Below are 20,868 nucleotides of genomic sequence, written 5' to 3' on the forward strand. Positions count from 1 at the left end.
GGCGATGTGATTCTGATACACTCATCACCTGGGAAAAAATGAATCTCTCTCTTCCTTTATGCTGGGACAATCCACATATCTTCCCAGGACTCACTTTTGTGGAGGACAAGAGGCACAACATGGAGTTTGGAGTCAGGAAATACAGGCGCACATCCTGCTGTATCACCTAAAACCTCTGTGGCTTTAGAAAGGTCACGTGGTCTTGGAATCTCATACTACATATAGAAAAAGGAAAATGATGATTTGCCCTCAGGTAGTCAGGAGATTAAGTGCAATAACCATATGCAAAATTACCTGGCACAAAAATAAGCAGTTGTGATTAGCCCCCACCTCTTTTCCACTAGAAAAAAATTTTCCACTAGAAAATTTTTAGAAAATAAAAAACCAAAGTTCACCTATTCCTACCAAAAGTCAGCTTCCCTCTTTCTACACACATTATTAGTGTTACCCACAAGTATTCAGGAAACAAACACAAAACTTGGGATCATCTTCAATTCTTTCTTTTCCTTGACTCCTAATTAATGAATCATCCAGTTCCCCCAGACCCTTCCCTATGATATTTTCTAACAATAGATTCCAGGCCAGGAGTGGTGGCTCATGCCTGTAATCCCAGCACTTCGGGAGGCTGAGGCAGGCGGATCACAAGGTCAGGAGTTTGAGACCAGCCTGGCCAATATGGTGAAACACCGTCTCCACTGTAAATACCAAAAAAAAAAAAAAAAAAAAAAATTAGCTGGGCGTACTGACACAGGCCTGTAATACCAGCTACTTGGGAGGCTGAGGCAGGAGAATTGCTTGATCCTGGGAGGTGGAGGTTGCAGTGAGCTGAGATTATACCACTGCACTCCAGCCTGGGTAACAGAGCGAGACTTCACCTCAAAAAATAAAAATAAAAAAAATGATTCCTTGACTCCTGCCCCAACTCAAGCAGATCCCTCCTTCTATCTAGTCCAGCAGTTCTCAGCCACAGTCATCTTTACCCCCACCCCACTCCAAGAATATTTGTCAATGTCTGGAGATAATTTGGTTGTCACAACTGGGGAGCTTCTACCGGGGAGTGTAGGTGCTGCTAAATATCTTACAATGCAAATGGCAGCTACCCACATGATACGGTTTTCCTGTGTCCCCACCCAAATCTCATCTTGAATTGTAGCTCCCACAAGTCCCGCTTGTTGTGGGAGGGACCTGGTGGGAGGTAATTGACTCATGGGGGGGGGTCTTTTCCGTCGTATTCTCATGATAGTGAATAAGTCTCATGAGATCTGATGGTTTTATAAAGGGGAGTTTCCCTGCACAAGCTCTCTTCTCTCGTCTGCTGCCATGTGAGACGTGCCTTTCACCTTCCACCACAATTGTGAGGCATCCTCAGTCATGTGGAACTGTGAGTCCATTAAACCTCTTTATTTTGTAAATTGCCCAGACTTGGGTATGTCTTTACCAGCAGTGTGAAATTGGACTAATATACCACAACAAAGCCTATGTGGCCCAAACGGCAGTAGTGCCAAGGCTGAGAGATGCTGGCCTAGCTGAAGCCTTTTTGTCACCTAATGCTTTTCCACTCTTCTCTGCCAGGCTAATTTTCCTAAAATTTTCTCTGATAATCTAGATCTCACAAGGATCCCTTATTTTCTAGAAGATCAAGACCCAAAATACAAGCCTACTTTGTTTACCTGTAGAAAAAGAAAATTAATGTTAAAAATATTTAACGTTTTTGAGGAGTGAATATGTACCAGAAACTGTTCTAAGTATTTAACCTACCTTAACTTATTTTATCCTTGAAACAGCTCTATTAAAATTAAACTTAAGTGTTCTTTAAACTCTGATATTATAAGATGGCTTTCTTTAATCAAGCTTGGAACGTGGTAAACACTCAATAAAAATTTATTGAACACCAATAGCTAACAAAAAATTGACATGCTAAGATATGTTGAGCTTATTACATAACAGGCACTACGTATCTCATATATATTGCTTCATTTCATCATCAAAAACAAACATTTTCCCCAGTAACAGGGAGAAAATACGTTTAACTTAGTTATAGCCAGTCAGATTCTCATGTAGTTTAAAGCCCATGAGAAGACAGACACTAACATAAAATATCATTTTTTAAATCTACAATGGGAAAATTTCTGTGAGGCTAAGGAATCTAGATGCAAACATGTTTCAGCATCTTTTATCCCTGTCCTGGCAGAAAATAAACATCTAAAGACCTGTAGGCATGGAACTTTGAAGGGTTTATCTCCTGCCCTCTGGTGTGCATGTGTCTTAAGAAAGTTTCCAATGAACTAGCCACGTCTTGCTCATTCTATCTGACTAGGATAATGTCATGAACGTCACAGACTGCTGTCTGTGCTGCAGAATGTCCTGCTGTTCCTAGAATCTTCAGATCAGGACTATGTATTAAAGCAGGGGAAAGTTAATGTAGCCCTGAGCAGGACAGTTTAGAGCTGGGTTATTGTTCGTTCCAGAGCAATGCAAACTTTGATCCTCTTTCTAGTAGATATCTAAAAGAATGACTTGCTAGATTGATGTACACATGCAATGTACCTGGAAACACGTTAACCTGCTCTAGTAACATCCCACGCATGGTCTAGCATCTGTAATTGGGGCCACTCGTTGGACAAACTGGCAAGAGTTTGTGCATGAGAATCCATGTGGGTTTTGCAGGATCTAGACTGAGATATTATGTTATAAAATAATGGAGACCACTATTGCCGCATACTTTAAGTCTTTAAGAGTGATATTAATTTCTGCCATTTCCCTTGCTATGCAATATTGTTTAGATTTACTCCTTTGGGCAAGGGGCATCCAGTTTCAGAGACTTTTACTTGGCCTTCCCCATTACAAAAGCCCTTACCTATTAAGCCAAGGAATCTGCAGAGTTGTGACAACCACCAAGGATGTTGTAAAACATTCTCAAGGGCTTCCATCACAAAGTACTACAGACTGAGGGATTTAAATAATGGAAATTTGTTTTCTCACAATAATGGAGGCCAGAAGTACAAAATCAAGGTGTTGGCAGAGTTGGTTTCTCCCAAAGACCCTCTCCTTGACTTATAGATGGCCATCTTCTCCCTGCATCTTACCATGGCCTTCCCTCTGTGTGTGTCTATATCCTAATCTCCTCTTCTTATAGAGATATCAATCATATTGGATTTGGACCTATCTATATGACCCCATTTTACCCTAATTGCCTCTTTAAAAAGCCTATCTCCAAATAAGGTCATATTCTTGGGTCCTAGGGAGTTAGGACTTCAACATATAAGTTTGAGGAAACACAATTAATCCTGTAACAAATGTTTATTCCAATGACACAATTGGGGACCAGGAAGAATGACTACCTGGCAAGTCCACGGAAGAGTCACTGGATACAGAACACCCCAGGAAAGGTGTGAGCTTGGGTAATGGAGCTCTCTGAAGCTGAGGCCATTTTTACAGGAACTGGAAGCTGACGGCTGTCTGCAGCAGCACTTTCACAGCTGGAGCTCCATCCTGTCATCCTGAGAGAAGTTCTGTGTGACACATCATAGCATCCACCACACAACACTTAGGCCTGTTGATGACATTCAAATGGATTAACCAATAGATTTGTTGACAATTTGCTTAAATGTTTATACATGTTTAATCTGATTAATTAAAAAGTATACCATTCCTCCCCAAGTGACTAATGACAGTCATCAGTCTAAGCCTTGGTGGTTTTGGACATTCCATTTTCAGCAACGAGGTAAAATTCAGTACATAAAATAAAATGATAAATGAGGTATCAAAAATGTCTGCATTCTCATTTAGCTGTCATAGAATTCCCTTGCTACTTAGAGTCATTCATGAAGCAGCAGCGGCTGCATTCCCTTTGAGCTTACGGAAATGCGGAATCTCAGATCCCACCCAAGACCTACTGCATTGTTACAAGATCCACTCAGGTGGATTCCTATTCTCATCAAAGTTTGAGAAGCATTGCCATAGCTGACCTTGAGCAAGTAATTAACCTCTCTGAGCCTGATTTCATCTGTAAAAGAAGGCAATTATAACCAGAAGGCCCCTTAGATACCTTCAAGTTCTAAAATGCCGTGACAAATCTGAGCCAAGTTTGATCTTTAAAAGTAACACTATGCCTCTCATAGAAAATGCATTGAACTTTCATCCCTCCTTATGCATGAACGTTCTGCTCCCTGCAAACTTGACTTCCATCTGTAATCGGCAATTAAAGTCATGGTTGAAGGGAAACTTCTGATAGCCTCAATGCAAAAGACATTCTTGTTAATGTATTAGCTCTGCACCTTAAGGCTAAAGCACCCTAGAGGTGTTTCAGGGTGATGTGCGAATGTGCAAGATCAACACTTATTGGAGTTGCAGTAGTGATTTGGGTGAAGACGCAAAGACTATTACCGATTTTACCATTTAGTGACTTGACCCTCAACAAAGGACTGATGGCTCCTGGTTACCCATTACAATTTATGGCAATGCTTCATTTAGAAGCAGCCATCAGCAAGATAGTGATGGGAGACAAGGGGCAAAGATCTGAGATGAATGAAAGTTTGCTTTAAGGTTGAATACCAAATTATCACCCATTCTCTCTGCATGGATCATTTGAAGCCCTGGGCTCCATTCTAAATTAAAAATTCCCACAGGATAAAAAATTCCAAATACTTGAATGATGATCTGCACATAGAGTTTGGTGCAAAAAATGCTAGTCAAAGCTGACCATCAAGAGATATGTTCACTTTTTGTAAAGATCACAAGTACAAAGGTGCAAGGCTGATAAAAACTACACAGCAATAATTGCTTGAAAATAATGATATTATTATTAATATTAATGCCAATAAAATAATTGTAACTAGCCTATATTGAGCACCTTCTGAATGCCAGAAACTTTTAAAATGTACTTTATTAATTCTTAAAACAAAATAAGAAGCATACCATTATAAAGCTCATTAAGCAAATGAGGAAACTGAAACTTAGATTAAGAGGTACTCCTAATGTGGCGTGCCTGGAATAAAAACCCAGATAATGTGATGCCAAATTTCTATTCTATGTATAGAATATGTATATATGTATGCGTGTGTGTGTGTGTGTCACAAGCATTCATGATAAATATGCATGATATAAGTTATCATTCCTATTTTATGAATGAGAAAAAGGTCTCTTACCTGTATCCAGGTTCACTCAACTTTATAGCTAGGCCAGGTGAAGAGAGTTTGATCTATTCCAGACAGAAGCCTTGCCTCTGTCCATGGTACCCATCATCGCTCAGCAAACTAGCCTGTGCTGGATTTTTTCCTGTTTGTTGCAACTACAAACTAGTAGACAAAGTGATGCCTATCTTAAAATTCCCATCAAGTCTTAGCTCTAGGTGACTTGACAGAGACCGATGTAATATATAATAAAAATGATGTTTCAACTTAAGTTTACCATAAAAAGAAAGGACTCTCCATTTGCCAAGGAAATACGCCTGTGTGGAACAATATTATTCTATTAAAGATTAATCAGAAGGTTCGTGTTTCAAATAGATTCAATAGTTCAATCTGCAGAAATATTCCAGGCAGCTGCCAAATCCATTTTATGATGAGGAGTATTGGCTGAGAGAAGTGTAGTGATGTGAGGCGCTCTGTGGGTGTCCATTAGGATCCCCTCAGTATTTATCATCCATTCACACTCCCTCATTGTCAGTTGCCAGAATCCAAGCTGTCTCCCTAGAAGGTTTGGTGTTCTTTAGAAGACAAGTTTTCCCTACCTGCATGCCAAGCAGGCCAGCAGTGCTGGGGTGTCATTACCACCACAACCCAACAGCTTTTAATCAATGCTTGGTTGGAGCTGATTGCTTAACACCTCAGAGCTCCTTCGCCCCTTGGCAATATAACTCAGATTTGTTCTCCACTGTTTTTCAGAATTCCTCAGTGGAATAAGCTGTCCACAGCACCAAAATGTGCATGATCAAACATTTCTTGATATAATAATATGTTACTTGTTAGCTTCTTATTTTTTCTGTCCTTTACTTTCTTACTTCCCTAGCTTTTCCTGGGATCACCTTCTAAATAAATTTGAATTTGAAGCCTTAATTTAGGTTTCTCCCAGAGGCAAAACTCTGAGACAAGAGAGATGACTTTCTGAAGTTTACATTCATATAATAAGTTGAGTGTTTTCCTTATGCCCAGCACTAGAATAAGTTTTAGGGATATTGTTATAAACAAGACACGTCAGGGCCCCTTCTCTCATTATCACCTGTCCAGTGGACAAGACTCTGGGAACAGTCCAGTGAGCAAGACATTAAGAGAGTAAATGCAATTTTTCTAAAGGGGATAACCACAGTGACATAAAAGGTATTTGTGAACAATGTTCCATTTATTTTGATATTTAAAGAGAAAGTCATGATGGGGAGAATGCTCTGAGCAAAAGGAATAGCAATCAGGATGGAAAACCAAATAACCATGCACTGGGGAAATAAGATCACTGTGGCTACAGGGCAGAGACAGTGGCAATGAACTGAGTTATGAGGATGGGGAGGTAGGCAGGGGCCAGATCTAGAAGGGACTTCTAATTACAAGTGTTTTGGAATTTGCTCTTAAACAATGAAAATTTGTTGTAATATTTAGAATAAGGCAGTAGAAAGACTAATCTAGCTAAAATGTGGAGACTTACTAGGCATAAAGAAAAGAATTGTGGCCAGAAGACCAATGAAGAGATCTCAGACTTCTAGTCTGGGACTTTTACAATATACTTTGCTCCTTTTGGATGGCTATGTCACTGAGGGGTTGAGTTTAGCAACACATAACAGAAAATTTATATAATGGAAGCTTAAACAAGTTAGATGTTTATTTTTATTCTCTCACATAAGAAGTTACTGAGTAGGTGTTTCGTTGGCTATGGTTCGTTGGCTTAAGGATGTTGAGAACAAAGTCCTTGTGTCTATCTTGGTAAGCACTGTCTGTATAGTCACAAGATGCTCAATTCCCAACAATCTCAACCTCTATGTCTGCATTCTAGAAAAGCAAATATGGAAAGAAAAGTGGTTAAAATATATTGACCAGTCAAGTCCACTTTTTAAGGGTCTTTTGTAAGAGTTTGCCTAGTGATTTCTGCTTACTCTGTTATCCCAAAGTGTGTCACATGGCCGTCTTTAACCACAGGGGAAAATGAGAAATGTAGTTTTTAGATGAGAACATTGCCAATGAGCAAACACAAGAAGCCTCATCAATTAAGAAGAAAGGGAAAATGGATATTGAGGAAGCAATTAGTAGGCTCCACCCAATCTATGTACAATTAAAAAGACTAGATGAAACAACAAACCAACAAAGTACAGCAAGAGAAATGCTCATAACAATGATAACAATTCTAACACTGCCTCTGTTTGCAGAACACTTATATTTTTTAAAGTACATTTTGTGAGTGCAATTCCCCTGCTTAATATACTTAATAAAATAGTGGAGCATAAAGATATTGATGTTCCACTAAGCAGAAATAACCCAAGAAAAGCTGAAAGCATGATGAATAGAAATGGCGGAGAAAACAACTTCTCACTGAAACTTGCATTGCTTTTTACCACAAATTCTTTTTTCTGGACTTTGCCTTACATGTATAATTAGTTGTGCTTTCTGGAGAAGATGCATGGCAGGGTCATTTAGAGAAAGTACCAAAAGTACTGCCAACTAGAGTTCAAGTCCAGCCTGTTCATTCACTACTCATGAGAAATGAACTTACCCTTTGAACCTCAGTTTCCCCCCTTGCACAATCTGGTAAACAGCACCTGCCTTACAGCCTTCAAAAGGTTTCAAGACAATTTTTTTCTCTCTGTCTTTCTCTCTCCCCTTTCTCTCTCACTCTCTGTATATATGTTATATATATGTACATACATTTATATATGCATTTTAGTGTTTTTGTATTCTTCACTTTAGTGTGCTACCATTATTAATCAAAGGCCCTAAAAAGAATATTTGCATAACAAATTTGCAGAGAGGTCAGTGCTACATTTTGACTTAGCAGGGACAGAAAAGGCTGGTTACGTAGCCTGATGCCAAAATGAGACAGCTTTGGGAGTGAAGTGAGGGGGTTTGCTCTATACTTCACCCACCATAGGCATTTTGGAGCATTTCCAGGTGTTAGAGAGAGTGCATCCCTGGCTCCAGCAGCCTCCTTCAGCACAGAGGTACTGGATCAAGTAGAAAGAGGAGTAAAGAGAATGGGAAAGTTTTTAGAAAGAAGGACTCCAATTTTTGTTTTCCTGAGAATGGTAGGTTTGAAGTGTGACCAAAGTCTTCATTACCTAAAATAGTCTCTTTCCCCTGAAAGAAGCTTGGGGAAATGTGGTTGCCACAGAGACTCACAGCTTGAGAGGAGAAAATCCCCAGGGCCTGTGGGATCGGCCTGTGGCATCGGCCTGTGGGATCAGCCTGTGGGATCAGCCTGTGAGCCAGCCCATATGCATGCCTTTAAACTTCATGCTGCGAGTCCTTCTTTGAGTGGCTGCGATCTTCCATCCTCTATCACACGCCTGCAGATCACGGAACAAAATTGACTGAACTCTGCCTCTTGCTGAGCTCAGTTAAGCTGCTCAGAATTGCCAGGGGGAAACAGGAAAGGCCACTCACATGTATCTCAGCGTGGTTGACACCTGGCCCATAATTCCGGTGGAATCCAGCCATCATTTACCAAACATGGACTTCACGCCAGGTTCTAGGCTTCACTCTGGAGGCCACGAATAATAAAGCATAGGTTCTTTCTCAAGGAGTCCCGAGTCAAATTAGAGAGGGCCACTTATGCGGGAGGCAAGGGTCAGGCTACCCACCTTTCTGAGAATCTTGGGAAGTTTCTCAATGGAAGCACTTTTGTTTTGTTGTCTTGAGTTGAGCAAGAAACAGCAACATGAACTATCAGAGAGTCAGCAGAGAGTCAGCAAGCTGAAAGGGACAGAGCAGCGACAGAGCTTGGGATGGCCTGGAGGTTGGAAGCAGCTTGACTAGAAGGCCATTTTTTGAAAAGTATGCTGGGTCTCATTATGAATGCAGGGCTAAAGCATGTGATCATTTATCCTACAGCCAACGGGAAGTTCATAAAGGATTTATTCAGATACTCATTTAAGTTAATAGTTTAGCAGCGTCGAGAAGGACTTGGAGTAGAGCCACACTGGAGAGGGGAAGATGAGCTAACAAGCCCATGTGAGAGTCTGAGGGAAAGGCAATGGAGGTGGGCCCTCTCCTGGGCAGCAGGGAAAGAATCATGTGAGAGGACAGAGCTCCTTATACAATGTGCACGCACGGCCACCATGCAAAATAATGTTCATGACAATTCAATTTCAACTTTAGAGACAGGAAGAGGAGGTATGGCTTATCCTAGGGCCAATCTCTGGCCTTCTTGACATGATCCCAATTTGTTCATCCAGGGCAGTCTGTGGACTCAAGGTTTGCCAATGAAGCATGCCTTAATGGCAAAACTCACAACTTGTCCCCGGAATTTCTGCCAGGTTGATGAATATCTTGAATGCTGTTAAAAAGACATCTTGCCAACGTGGGCGGATCACAAGGTCAAGAGATCGAGACCATCCTGGCCAACATGGTGAAAGCCCACCTCTACTAAAAGTACAAAAATCAGCTGGGCGTGGTTGCACACTCCTGTGGTCCCAGCTACTCGGGAGGCTGAGGCAGGAGAATTGCTTGAACCCGGGAGGTGGAGGTTGCAGTAAGCCGAGATCACACCACTGCACTCCAGCCTGGTGACAGAGCAAGACTTCATCTCAAAAAAAAAAAAAAAAATCTTTGAAACACATGGAGAGGAATTTCAGGGATACAGCTGGGGCCATGCATTTAACCTATCTTCATTTGTGAAAACATCAAATACAAGTTTTGAGAATAAGTCTCCAGAATTGAAATGTTTTGCTCAGTCAGTCCCTTTCTAAGTCATTACGGGAGTGACTTCTTGCACGGTCAACTGCAGTCTGAAGCAGATGTGTTTAGAATGCATTAATGATATTTGCTGGAAAATATAACCATTTCCTGACATTTGTATTCATTTCTTTGAGCTTTTGGCTTATTTCTGGATATTAATTTAAATCTCTTCCGAATTAGGAGTTAATAGTGTTGAGTCTTTTTGCTTTTTTTTCTTCTAAGAATGAATGTTAACTTTACCAATCCAGGATTTGAAGTATCTGTATTTATTCCAGGACTTAACAATGAGTGGGGATTAATATTTGGATAGGGAATATATAAGTGCATCCACTGTGCCTCTGGAAATTAATTAAAAATATTTTAAGATTTTTAAATGGTTTATTTAGTGAAATCATCCCAAAGTAATGAACAGGTGTAAGCCAAGTTTTACTATAAGTCTTAAGTATTTGCGTGTTTTCTAGTGTCTGAGTTGATCTCACCTCAGTATTCAATAACATTAATATTCATTTTTCCTTGTCTCATCTCTTGTTTTGCAGTCCTACTTCAAAACGTAGGGGCTGAACCTGTTCACCCATTGCATGTTCAGCTGCAGCACTGCTCAATTCCTTTTGTCTTTTTTCAGACATCGTGCTGGTCCATGCCCATCGTGCTGGTCCATGCCCATCTATATCTATATCTACATACACACACACACACATATATATATATTAAAAATGTGGTTAAGATTAGCTGCCACCAAAGGTTCTTGTGGGTATTAACAAAGATGATATGTGCAAAGTCCCTAAATGAAAGTCCAGCCCTCAAGGTGTTTGATTGGTGATTGGGTTTTGCTTCCTCTTCTAGCAGGACAGTTGCCCGTTGGAGAAGTGAGATACAGCCGCTCACACTTGCATCGCCATCCTTTTCTAAGGCCTCAGGTCCTCACTTTTCATTTTGAAAGTAAAAACGCAAACCAACAGTAGTCCCTCAGATGAAAGTTCCTTGGGTCACTGTCTCCTTTGTTGGGATAGGGGAGGCTGACTCACCTCCCAGGCAATTCTGAGAAGTCTTTGGAAAAGGGTTGCAATTTGTTTACCGTTTCCGACAGTCTTATTGGTTGCCATAGCTTGACTTTAGGCAGCCCTCCTACCAGCCGCCTCATTAAAATAAAGCCCTCTTTATGCCTTCAGTGGCCAGTGGCCTCGCATGTGAAAAGAGCTGCTAGCCACTCCCTGGATTCTACCAGCGCTTGCAGCCAAAGTTTTGGGCCTCCCCATCAAGGGTGGGTACACATTCCCCATCCTCAACCTGCTGCCAAATAGCTGCAATGACTCTAGAAGCTTTTGGAAAAATATCCTTCAGCATAAAAGGCAAATTTTATACTCTAATCAAAATAACTGCCAAGTTAAAAAACATTCTATGAAAAGGGTTCTCTGGGAGAAGAAATGAAAAGCAAAGGAATGTTCTCACCCAGACACTACCTCACTGTGGTAGGAAAAACAGAATAAAATAAAATAAATTGAAAGATTTGCATTATTCCTTTCAAGAGAAAGTGTCCAGTTCAACAAAGAGCCTTTCTGAAATGTTAAGGACTTCTAATTATGACTAATAAGCTTGGCCTCACACTAACTTCCAGCCCTAAGATTTACAACCTCCAGCTGCTAGGAGGATTTTAGTTCTTCAGTAGGATCCTTCCAGCTAATGTAGTTGATTTTGTGTGTCTACAATGTTGAAGAAATGGGGAATTTCTAGTCTATTAACTAATTCAAGTCAGTAGTAACAAATACAACCAGACATGGTTTCAAAGCTTGTGTCCATTACTTTATGGCTGTGTAATCTTGGACAAGATCTCAGCCTCTCTGTGTTCAATGCTGTCATTTGTAAAATATGCAAAATATTGCCTAACTTTTATGGTTGTTTGGAAGGAGCAAGAGGTTCTTTTCAAGGTGCCTAGGAGACCACAGCTGGGAGTAATTGCATCTTATTTCTTGACCTCTGTACACCGCACTTTCAGACAAATGTAGAAAAGGTCTCAGGACCATAACTTGAAAACCTTTGACTGAAGTGATGTAAATCCAGATACTCAATGTGTAGAAGACTTAAGGGGATATGAAAACATTTTCCTGTAAGTAAATAGACTTCTACAGTGACATGAAGGAGTCAGAAAGAAAGGATGAGCAATTGAAAGGAGATATTTCAATTTAGATTTAGGCCAATATGAAATACTAATTAAAAGTAGCCTGTGAAGTCAAATATGGCTCAAGTTCTTTTATGAGCTATGTGACTTTCAATTTATTTTTTACTTCCTGTGCCTCAGTTTTGTTTGTGTAAAATGGAGCCCACCATAACCTCAAAACCAATTCATGACACAGATATTAAATACTTAGTGACATAAAGCACTTTATGCCTAGGTCATAATACACACAACAAAATACAATGTATTATAAAAATATAATGTAACATATTTTAATATATTTATAAAATATATTTTATATTTATGCTATTATCATTGTAACAATATAATGATATAACAATACAATGATAATAGCAGCTCTTAAGCTTCCTAACATGCAAACAAACTCATCCAGAGAAAGAATAGTCATGATTTCTGTGTTTGGTGTGAGCCTAACACAGATAAAACATTTTTCAGGAGAGGATTCAAGCAACTGAAGATCATTGTCCTAGAAGATGCTCAAAATTCATTCAGATCTTAGGAGTTTAGGATTCTAATGCTGCCACTGTTTTCAACTCATTTTATGCAGGGTTTTGAAATAACAGCTTTATTGAGGTACAGTTTGTAGGTCAGAAAATTCACTGTGTCAAAGTGTACAATCCAGTGATTTTTAGTATACGCAGAGTCTTGCAATAATTATGACTCTTTTATTTTAAAACATTTCATTACCCCTTAAAAAATCCTGTACCAATTAGCAGTCACTCCCTATTCCCCTAACTACTTCTTCCAAACAACCTCCAATCTACCTCTTGACTCTATAGATTTGCCTGTTACGGACATTTCATGGAAATGGACTCATGTGATATGTGATATTTTGTGACTGGCTTCTTTCACTTTACATGTTTTCAAGGTTTATTCATGTTGTAACACGCATGGGTACTTCATTCACGTTTGTGACTTTATAAGATCCCCTAGTATGGATCTATCACATTTTGTTTGTCTGTTCATTAACTGATGAACATTTGGATTGTTTCCACTTTTGGCTAATGCAAATAATGCTGCTATGAACATTTATGTCCAAGTGTTTTATATCCAGAAATGGAATCTGTAGGTGATAACTCTGCTTCACATTTTCTCCACATCCTTGTTTATACTTGTCTTTTTAATTTTAACCATCCTAATGAGTGTGAAGTGGTAATTCATTGTGATTTTGATATACATCTCCCTAATGAATAATGACATTTGAGCATTACTTTTGTGTGTTTATTGGTCAGTTGTATATCTTCCTTGGAGAAATAATATTTATTTGGAGAAATGTCTATTTAGATTATTTGCTCATCTTTTTGATTGGGTTACTTGCCTTTTCATTGTTGGGTTAAAATATTTTTATGTAATACAAATTCCTTACTAGATAATTTACAAATAGGTATTTTTTCATTTTGTGGTTTGCCTCTTCACATTCTTGCCGGTGCTCTTTGAAGAATAATTTTTTAATTTTGTGATAAATGTAAAGGTTTATTTTTGCATCCTTGATTCTATTCCATTATTCTGTTTGCATTCTTATGCCAGCACTATCTTGATTACAATAGAATTATAGTAAGTTTTTAAATCAAAACATGTGAGTTATCAAACTTTGTTTGTTCTTAGAATTTTTTCTTCCAATCTGGGCTTCTTGATTTTCCATATAGATTTTATAATCAGCTTAATTTCTTCAAAAGAAATTACCTGAGATTTGATAGAGATTTTATTGAATCTGTAGATCAATTTTGGGAGTACTGCCACCTTAGCAATATTAAGTCTTCTGAGGCATGAACAAAAAATAGTTTTCCCCTTATTAAAGATTTTTCTTTAATTTACCTAAATTAAAGAATCTTCTTTAACTTCTTTCAGTAAAGTTTTATAGTTTCATGTGTAAGTATTGCACTTCTTTTGTTAAATTAATTTCTTAGTATTTTAATCTTTTTAATGCTATGGTAAATGGAATTGTTTTATTAGTTTATTTTTCATATTGTTTATTGCTAGTATATAGAAATGTAATTGATTTTATATCTTGATCTTGTATCAGTTTAAGCTAACAGTAGGCACACCAGCCATACATATACAAAGATTAACAGAAACTCAATTTACTTGTGAACAGGTAAATTCTCAAGTAAAAGATGCTTATTTTTTCTTTTATCTCTTAAAAGTGTTGGTTAGAATTACATTTTCAACCTACCTTAATGTTGTGTTTGTCATTGAAAGACATTGTCAGATAAGACAGAAATCAGAATAATGGGTAGAAGCAGACAGATGAGAGCAGGTGGCATAAACCATGGTCCTGGAGGCCAGAACATGCTTTGCTTTTCATGGCCCTGACAGTTACCTTAAAGTTTTATGCCATCTTCATATTATTCTTGCAATTAGAGAACATTGAAGACAGAAACAGTTGAATTAATCAACAACATGCTAGAACAATAAGGCAACAAATCCTGTCTTAGTCGATGTGCTGTTTTCAGAATTTTTTTTCCTACGTTATAGCAAAACCTAATGAAATAAACAATTTTGGTTCAATCTGTGCTTCTTGTTTTACTCAGTTTTGGTATATTCTCCCCAAACCACTTCTGCTCTTATTCCCTGGGGACCCTATTTCATTTTCATTCTTAATGCCATTCTCATTTTCAAAATCATTCGTGCGGCACACAGAAATAGAAATGCAGGCTACCTAAGTCAACCTGAAAAAGCAACTATCCAGTACATCCCCCATCCATAAATGACCGCTGTGACACTATCATGCTTTGCACACACCTCCCTTTCAGCCCTCTTCACACTCTGTTACAGCCATTCATTCACATATTTGTCCCCACAAACTCGTATGGAAAAGATCCATGTCATTTTCATCACTGCATCTCTAGCGCACAGAGCACAATGGCTAGCCCTTAGTGCATGCTTAGAAAATGTTTTCCAACTGAGTATGTAAAGGGAATTTCTTTTGAAACTCTCCTTTACCCTTTCTAAGTCCCAAAACAGCTTTACAAACATAATTGCTTTGGCATAATTTTTCTAAGCATTTCTTCTGACATTTCTTTTGGGAAATAATTTTACCAAAAGTCAATAGAGTTATTACCTGCTGTGTGGAAGACTCTGCCAGATGTTATGGCACATAGAACAGAGCTTCTGATCTAGCTGGTGACACAACGTATGTACGTGATAAAAATCAGTGCAAGTGTCGACCAAGCACTTATATGTGCCAGGGATAGTGCTTTGATGAATGTAACTCATTTAAGTCGTGCAGCAAATGAATGCACCGGGCTCTAATCCTATTCTCTCTGACAGGTGAAGGAACGGCAGGTGAGCTATGTCACTTGCACAAGGTCACTCAACTTATAAATGGCTAAGCCAAGATTTGATCCCAGGCAATCTGACCCCAGGACATATTTACATAACCAACAACCTACTTTGTACATACAAAGTCACAGATGATAATTGACAAGTAAATTTTTTTATTTCTCCAGAAATGTAGGTGGACAGATGATCACTATAGACCAGGATGTTCACTGAAGGATTCAAACAGATGATAGATTTCAGTAAGCTGAAAAAAAGCTGAGCCAAATTTAAACACAGTAACAAGGAACTCTAGACAAGGGGAAACTGTGAACAACACTAGAGAGCTTGGTGGAGGGTCCAGTCATTCTGAAGTAATGGTTAATACTACCCAATGTACTATTCTGGGCAATGAAGATAAAATAAGACAAACTGCATGTTCTCATGGACCTTACATAACAAACAAAAAAAACAAAGACAGACTTATCTAGTGGAGAGATGTGCTATGAAAAAAGTAATAAAGCAGCATAAGGAAATTGAAAGGGACAAAGGAAGTGTTGCTATGTAATAAAGTGCACGCAGAAAACAGCCTGTCTGTGAAGGTGACAGTCCACCTGCCACCCATGGTAGGAGAAAAGCAGGGAGACGTGAAAACCTGTGGATTAGGTATTTCCAGGGAGAGGAAACAGAATATCCAAAGGCCCTGAGGTAGAGCATTCTTATTGAGTGTGAAGAAAGTGAGGGAACCAATATGGTTGGAGTGCAGCCAGGGAAGAGGAGAGAGGTGGGAGGTGATATCCACAGGAGCTGGGGCCAGGATCTGTAGAGTCACATAAATCACTGCAATCGCTTTGAATTTTTTCTCTGCTAAAGACTTTCCATCAGCTTCCCATCTGACACACAGGAGCAATACATGAGTCTTCCATTTCAGAAAGATGACTCTGGCCAAATGCTCCTAGAATGAAGGAGTACATGAGCAGGTAACCAAGGACACTTGAGGAGTCATATTCTTGGCCAGCTCTCGTAGAGAATGTTTGTGTAGAGAAGCAACAGAAATTGAAGCTGAAGACAGTTCATTGAGAGTCGTCTTGGTTGCCGTGCTGGCAAGCTTAGACTTAGACTCTGTGGCAACCAGAGGGTTTGCGGAGGACACTCCGTCGCTATATCAAATACATGATACAATGCTCCTATTTCCTGTTTCAAAAGTCTTCCTGTTCTATAAATATCATAGGACTGATAATATTCAGAAATGTTTAAGAAGTAAATTTGACTAGGTGAGATACAGGAAACCAATGAAACACAAAACTATCAGGGGCAGTACTGTCACGATCCTTAGCAGGTAAAATAAATTCCAATTTTATTTTAAGAATACCAGACATCTTCTGAGCATTTGCCATATGTTAGACACTTGGATACAAACTTTCTTTGGATTAGGTCATTGAATATTTATAAGAACTTAAGCAATCCGGTGCATCTTAATTCACAGTTGTAAAATCCGAGACCAGGAGAGGTTGGGCAACTTAGCCATGGTTATAGTTAAGGAGAGGTGAGGCTTCGGAGTGGGTGTGCTAATATTGTGCATTTCTTTTTAAATATTACCATACTCCAGTATAAATATTTACAGTCAATTTACTTCACCCAGGTTTATGAACAAATTCTAGCAACTCCTAAGAATTTGTCTATAAGGGATAAACTGATACCTCTGTAATACCTAAACTGGAAACCTGTGTTTAGAGCTTGGGAGAGAAAGAGGAGGAATAGTGGATCAATTAAGAGACAGGAAAAGGAGAAGACCTAGAAGAATGTGAGTCCTGCGTGCCTTTTTGGTGATATTGGACCACAAAATAATAATTTGTCATAAAGCAAAATTTATAGTTCTCAAGAAAAAAAAAACATTAAAATTTGTAGTTTTCTTCACAGGATCTTAAAACTTTCTAATAATCACTAAGAATATTTGGTGAAGATTTAGTTCTCACCAAAGGTAACTAAAAATGACTTGTCCACAGTTCCACACATGGTGAAGCTTAAGCTGTACTAACCTCACATACTCCTCTCCTATTTGGGGATTTATTTACTTTTTTACTTTTTATTATTTTTCCAACTCCAAATTCCATATCTGATTAGGAGGGCAGCCACCATGACAGAAAGCACCCAATTTTGCATCTTAGCCCTCCGACCAAAACCATATTTTACTCCTAAAGAAAACAGGACTTCCTTTAGGCTTAGGTTGCTGCGTTCAACTCTGCAAGGCTGGAGAGTTTCTCCATCAAATAAGCCTAAATCTACTTTCACCTTAGAAATTAGAAATAAATGTAACACATTCTTCACATTAAACATACAGCATATAAGCCACAGACAGTGTGTCAGAGAATTTCTTCTTGATCACATATTGTATTCATCAGTCGGAATTCATTTAGCAGAAAAGACCCCCTCTGTCCCCGTGAGCCACCCCTTCTAGCCCTGCTATGACTAAAGGCGATTCCTGTTGACACAATTCATTACTGTTTTCTTATCTGTATAGTAGATAGACTCCTACCACGTAAACACCTCACACATGTTATGTCAGGTATAACTGGCAAAAACATTGTTTTCTTATACTAGTTTGAAAGGAAATTAGATCAGCTGTAGACAGCTTTGAAAAATTGAGTGCTTATTAAATTCAACAGCAGCAACAAAAATTCGGTTGTCCATCTCTTCAGGAAGCGAGTAGAGAGGGAAACCAGCTAATTCAATATGAATATGATAGAACACTGCTTAGGACTTTCCAAAGAATTGAATGGGAAGGGCATGAAGAATGAAAAAGCCATGAGACAAGACAGCAACCTGGGCCTAGCATCCTCACATCCCTCCTCTTAGCTTTGTCTCCATAATCTACCTATGTCTCCAATTGATTATGTATCTATCCCTCTAGTTATCTTTCTATTTACATGTATGTATCGTTTACCATCCATATCAATTTATAAACTATGTATGCAGATATCTGCCCATCTGTCTTTCTGTTCTTATTTTGAAATTTTCTTTATTTTGCAGGCATACATTGGGCACTTATTGTATTAGTCAGTCCCTTTATGAGTAGAGATATGACAGTCAATAATGTAAATACCTGGCCTTCATTAGCTTACAGTTAAATGGAGACAGACTGACAAGTGACCCTAATAACACTTCAGTGGGATGACCTCTCTCACAAGGTCAGCACATGGTGCTGTGGGGACATGCAGGAGTGATGCCTGAAGGATACTTGGTGGATGGATAGGAATTAAACAGTCAAGGAAGGGAGGAGGAACAGAATGCAGAGAGAAGAGGGTGCATCATGATGTGCAGAAGTAAAAGGAAAGTCAAAATCTGATTAATCTGAAAAGCTGTCTGTATTAGTCCATTTTCACACTGCTATAAAGTCTATTTTCACACTGGGTAATTTATGAAGAAAAGAGATTTAAAGTTCCACAGGCTTACCATAGTTCCACAGGCTTACCAGGAAGCATGACTGGGAAGCCTCAGGAAACTTACAATCATGGCAGAAGGCGAAGGGGATGCAAACCCCTCTCCTATGCTGGAGCAGGAGAGAGAGCAAGGGGGGATGTACATGTTTAAACTATCTTGTGAGAACTCACTCACTATCATGATAACAGAATGGGGGAAATCTATCCCCTTGATCCAATCACCTCCCACCAGGTCCCTCCCCTGGCACGTGGGGATTACAATTCGATCTGAGACTTGGGTGGGGACACAGAACCACACCATATCAGTGTGTGTAGGACCAATTTAAATTTTTGTTTCATCTCACTATGGGCTTGTTTCTCAACAAGAGACATAAATGTAACTGGAACTCCACCCAGAGCACCTGCAATCCAAACATAAACATGCAGTGTGGTTTAATTCATATTCCCGGAAATAGGAGAATGCTGATGTCATGCAAAACATTCAAACATCAACACAGACTTGAGTATGCTGTCAGGTTATATGATAAACACAAACCTGGGATGTTGTTTGGCAATATGTGGAAAACAAATTACTGTTAACAGAGCAACTGATGGAAAAAGGCAAAATTAAACGTAAAAATAGATACCAGGAAACAAAGTAGGAAAGTCAGCCCAGCACTAGCATTGTATTATGTATTCCTTATTACTGCTTGGAGAGTTTGTGTTTTCATGTAATATATTGCTATCCCAGGTGAAAACAACTGAGAACATCAGTTGTTATCCAACTAGGATTAAGAATCTGGTTTCTACACTGACGTGTTGATCTAGCACGTTTTTCTCTTTGGATTCGGTCTTCTAAACACAGCCTATTAAAAGATGCTTTAATTGGCATTTTGTTAGAAGGTTAATGAAAACTTACCAAAAATAGCTTGTGAAAGAAGTAGATAGGAACACAAAGTAAAAATACATCCTAATTGCACAAATTATTTTCTTTCACTCAGGCTTCTTTTCAGAGGCAGTTTTAAAAATACTGGGTCAATAACTTAGCCTTTGGCAGTCTTGCCTCTCCAGTGGCCTCCATTATTGCTTGAGGGATCTCTCAAACTCCTGCTCCATTCTGCTTATATATTGTTGGCTAAAAGGTTTTTTTATTCACCCAACAAATACTATTGATGATGCATTGCATATTTATCCTTGCTACACACAATTGCGGTTTGTTTGATTCTTTTCTGTTTGCCGCTTTTCCAAGAAATTACATTTTCATGTGCATCCTTTGAGAACTGCTTATAAATCCTACTTCTGAGACGTTTCGCTACAGTTGACTTTTATTCTTCTCCCAAACACAAAGCTCCTCATTGTCTATCTTGTGCTGGGAAACAAAGGTAAAATAGACACGTAGTGCTTACCTCCAAAGAATTCATTGTCTGGTGGGAAAAAGAGATAAATACAAAATTATAATAAAATCTGATATGTGAAATGTTAATGATACAGAGTCAACGATAAAGACAAAGTAACACAGGCTGGGAGAAGGGCGAGGGGGAGTTCTCAATTCACAATACCCAAAACACAGATGGTTTTATGTCATGAAAAGGAATCGATCCTGTGAGTTAACTCAACTTACCTAATGAACTCCCCATTCAACTCCCCATTTGAATACTATCTTTGCATTATAATCGTATACTTACTTTTATCTTGAAGCCACCAAGAAGTCATTAAAAATTTAAAATGAGAGTCTACTAATTTTGACTTCCGCTTCTTTCTCTAGCTAGATTTCTCTTCCTGCTCTACCTTGGATTCTTCTATTCCCATGACTCTTGCTCCTTCACTAATCCGCACACCCGCTCTTCTCTCTCTGAAGCAAGTGGGGCAAGTAAGGAGGCTACCAAGGTCTGACTCACAGAGAACAAGGGTTCAGCACACATCATAATCACCATCATCATCACCGTAGCAACCATCACATTTGTTGAGCATTTAGTAAAGATGTGTAGTGGGTGGTATGTGTGTTTCACTGATATCCTTAAGAAAGCTTTATGTCAACTCTATTAAGTTGGAAGTATTCTCTTTGTTTTGTAGATGATGAAGTAGGTGCTCAGAGAGTTCCTGACACTTGGCCAAGGTCGTT

At 38.9% G+C, this 20,868-nt stretch overlaps 1 long non-coding RNA gene across 2 annotated transcripts; it reads right to left on the bottom strand.

Annotated features, from left to right (window-relative positions):
- Positions 1–3,397: 3,397 nt before the first annotated feature.
- On the bottom strand, positions 3,398–20,618 carry LOC126955541 (uncharacterized). 2 transcript variants are annotated; one of them, XR_007725962.1, is made up of 3 exons: positions 20,432–20,618; positions 19,666–20,170; positions 3,398–3,553 (listed from the first exon to the last, which is right to left on the bottom strand). It is a non-coding gene; the product is annotated as an uncharacterized LOC126955541 (long non-coding RNA). The 2 variants fall into 2 exon arrangements; XR_007725961.1 differs by lacking the exon at positions 3,398–3,553 and adding an exon at positions 15,493–16,282.
- Between the last annotated feature and the right edge of the window lie 250 nt (positions 20,619–20,868).

This window comes from Macaca thibetana, chromosome 5, assembly GCF_024542745.1.
Source record: "Macaca thibetana thibetana isolate TM-01 chromosome 5, ASM2454274v1, whole genome shotgun sequence".
Classification (NCBI taxonomy): domain Eukaryota; kingdom Metazoa; phylum Chordata; class Mammalia; order Primates; family Cercopithecidae; genus Macaca; species Macaca thibetana.